The following is a 3,920-nucleotide window of genomic DNA, read 5'->3' as shown; positions in this document are numbered from 1 at the left end:
ATTCATGGGGCACTTATTTCCACATATTAGCCTTCTGACTCCCCTTCTTGCTGAACAAGTAGAAATATATATATTTCATTGTTTAACCCCAGAACTCAAACAGGCATTCTTCAGAAAGCAATTTTTTTGGTTCTTCAACAATACAGAGTAACAGAGAAATAGAGTCGAGTCAGAATAAATTCATACTCTAGTCCTACATACACCCCTAAAATAGACTTCAGAGACTTCAGGAAATGTTTTACAACCTGTAGCTCTTTGCAAAGAAAGAAAAGGAACAAGACTCCATCTAAAAAGGAAAGAAAGAAAGAAAGAAAGAAAGAAAGAAAGAAAGAAAGAAAGAAAGAAAGAAAGAAAGAAAGAAAGAAAGAAAGAAGAAAGAAAGAAAGAAAGAAAGAAAGAAAGAAAGAAAGAAAGAAAGAAAGGAAGGAAGGAAGAAAGGAAGGAAGGAAGGAAGGAAGGAAGGAAGGAAGGAAAAGAAAAGAAAAAAGAAAGAAAGAAAAGGAGAGGGAGAGAAGGAAGGAAATTATCATTTGCTGAGCTCTGCATTGGTGTATCTCATCTAATCTTCAATGACACCTGAGAGTCAAGGAGAGTAGGCAGCTGATGGGTCACAAAAGCAGCGATCAAACTTCACAATTGTAACTTCAAAGCTCATGAATGTTCCATTGCACAAAATTCCTAAATTAGGCATTCCACTACTATAGAAGGAAGAATCAGATCTTCTGATCAGCATCAAAAAAAATCATATATTTAGAAAAACAACAGATATGAGTAGATTTCAGATGCAGAAAATATTTATCTTGCCATTAATATATCCAGATAGACTGCCGTGATACCATATTCTCAGAGCAGGCACATCTTAATTGAGTTAATGACTTCCATTCATCTGCATGATTCCTCAATGATGTATTTTCCACATTTTTCAGTATGTTTCACTATTGTCATTGAAAACCAAGCCAAATTAGGCAGTTTCATCAGATTTGGAGATCAGCAGCCCTTTAGCTGATACAATAAAACCATGTAAAAGAGCATATAGGGCTTTTTCGCAATGGGTTTGCCACCAGAACACAGGTGTCATGAACACTACCCCTAAAAGCCGAAATGGGAAAGGCAAAGACTTATATCAACATTGTCATCATTGGACACATAGGTTTGGGCAAGTCCACCACTACTGGCCATCTGATCTATAAATGCAGTGGCATCGACAAAAGAACCATTGAAAATTTGAGGAGGCTGCTGAGATGGGAAAGGGCTCCTTCAAGTATGCCTGGGTCTTGGATAAACTGAAAAGCTGAGCGTGAACGTGGTATCACCATTCATATCTCCTTGTGGAAATTTGAGACCAGCAAGTACTATGGGACTATCATGGATGCCCCAGGACACAGAGATTTCATCAAAAATATGATTACAGGGACATCTCATGCTGACTGTACTGTCCTAATAGTTGCTGCTGGTGTTGGTGAGTTTGAGGCTGGTATCTCCAAGAATGGGCAGACCTGAGAGCCTGCCCTTCTGGCTTACGCACTGGGTGTGAAAGAACTAATTGTTGGTGTGAACAAAATGGATTCCACCGAGCCACCCTATAGCCAGTAGAGATATGAGGAAATCATTAAGGAAGTCAGCACTTACATTAAGAAAATTGGCTACAACCCCGACACGGTAGCATTTGTGCCAGTTTCTGATTGGAATGGTGACAACATGCTGGAGCCAAGTACTAACACGCTTTGGTTCAAGGGATGGAAAGCCACCTGTAAGGATGGCAATGCCAGTGGAACCACACTGCTTGAGGCTATGGACTGCATTCTGCCACCAACTCATCCAGCTGACAAGCCCTGCTTCTCCAGGATATCTACAAAATTGGTGGTATTGGTACTGTTTCTATTGGCGAAGTGGAGACTGGTGTTCTCAAACCCAGTATGGTGGTCACCTTTGCTCCAGTCAACATTACAACTGAAGTAAAATCTGTCGAAATGCACCACAAAGCTTTGAGTGAAGCTCTTCTTGGGGATAATGTGGGCTTCAATGTCAAGAATGTGTCTGTCAAGGATCTTTGTAGTGGCAACGTTGCTGGTGACAGCAAAAAAGACCCACCAATGGAAGCAGCTGGCTTCACTGCTCAGATGATTATCCTGAATCATCCAGGCCAAATCAGCCCTGGTTATGTCCCTGTACTGGATTGCCACACGCTCACATTGCTTGCAAGTTTGCTGAGCTGAAGCAAAAGATTGATTGCCATTCTGGTAAAAAGCTAGAAGATGAGCCCCAAATTCTTGAAGTCTGGTGATGTTGCCATCGTTGATATGGTTTCTGCCAAGCCCGTGTGTGTTAAGAGCTTCTCAGACTATCCACCTCTGTGTCGCTTTGCTGTTTGTGATATGAGACAGGCAGTTGTCGTGGGTGTCATAAAAGCAGTGGACAAGAAGGCTGCTGGAGCTGGCAAGGTCGCCAAGTCTGCCTCGAAAGCTTAGAAGGCTAAATGAATATTAACCCAAGTACCTGCCACCCCAGTCTTAATCAGTAGTGGAAGAATGGTCTCAGAACTGTTTGTTTCAATTGGACACTTAAGTTTAGTAGTAAAAGACTGGTTAAAGATAACAATGCGTCGTAAAACATTCAGAAGGAAAGGAGAATGTTTTGTGGACCACTTTGGCTTTCTTTTTTGTGAGTGACAGTTTTAAGTTATTAGATTTTAAAATCAGTACTTTTTAATGGAAACAACTTAGCCAAAACTTTGTCACAACATTTTGAGACCCATTTAAAAAGTTTAATGAGAAAAAAAAAAAGAGTATATAATGGTGTTGATATGAGAGCTTCCCAAGCCTGTTCTAGTCAATCAAAGGAGGTACTTTTACCACTTCCACTTAAAATAACAAACATTTCTACAAGGATTTCACTGCTCTCAAAGCACTATTCCTTATGCTATTGCATTTATCCTCACAGCAAACTCATGTTAAGAAAACAGATTGCTTAAATAGTCCAAGTTCATACACACCAAGTGACAAAAATAAAATTCCAATGGAGGTCTCTTCCAGCTCAACTGCCTATACTCTTTCCATTCTACCAAAGCCTTTAGTATATTTAGGGCAAGTGATTTCTAAGAGCAAGCATCAATATTCAGGGAAAGATTGGCCCTCCCTTGAAGGAGGAGACCAGGCAAACATCCAGACCTCATAACAATTGAAGGTTTCTGGAAATGGAAAGCTGGTATGGAGGAAGGTGGAGAAAGGATTTTCAGAGAGTGGGGTTTAACAACCTATTCTATCCATTAACTCACAAGCATATGTTGAGGAAGGAAATAGGCTACTCCTCCTCATTCCTCCATTTGTTCATTCATTCAACACATATTTCTGAACACCCCCTCTAGGACAATATTATGCAAGCACTAAGGATACAATGGTGAATGAGACACACATAGACCTGCCATTGTGGGGCTTACATTTATGAAGATGAGTTGGATGTTGAACAGCTAACGTCATGAGCAATCATCTCACTACCATCAATGTAAGTGAAAACTAGTTGTAAGAATGCAGTGCTACAGGAGGACTTGACCAGTGCCAGGAGACTAAAAAAGCCCTCTCTGAGACTGAGACATGTATGTTAATATTTGAGGCAAGAGTAAATAAAAATCACAAAGCCAAACATTAGGAAATCAAGGGAATTTTCCATTCTTGCCTCCATCCTGAAGGCTCCTTCCTGCTTGGCTTCCCATGTTTTATTAGCCAAATGCCATGGCTAACAAAGCAGATGGCTACCATAATGGTTACTAGCTGAACCATCATTCAGCATTTGCCTGGTCTAACTCACAGCCTCTTTGGAGAGCTGTAAACATATAATTTTGACAGGTTAGAGGCAGCCTTACTGACATGCCTGATGGTTTTCTTCCAAGTCAGATTTTAAATCATAGCTAGTCTGGCAGGTGC

At 40.6% G+C, this 3,920-nt stretch overlaps 1 pseudogene; it reads left to right on the top strand.

Moving 5' to 3' along the window:
- Positions 1-1,101: 1,101 nt before the first annotated feature.
- On the top strand, positions 1,102-2,480 carry LOC102136635 (elongation factor 1-alpha 1 pseudogene; annotated as a pseudogene).
- The last annotated feature ends 1,440 nt before the right edge of the window (positions 2,481-3,920 follow it).

This window comes from Macaca fascicularis, chromosome 7 (genome assembly GCF_037993035.2).
Source record: "Macaca fascicularis isolate 582-1 chromosome 7, T2T-MFA8v1.1".
Classification (NCBI taxonomy): Eukaryota; Metazoa; Chordata; class Mammalia; order Primates; family Cercopithecidae; genus Macaca; species Macaca fascicularis.
Note: the sequence above shows the minus strand (reverse complement) of the source record. Positions and strands in the feature narration are given on the sequence as shown.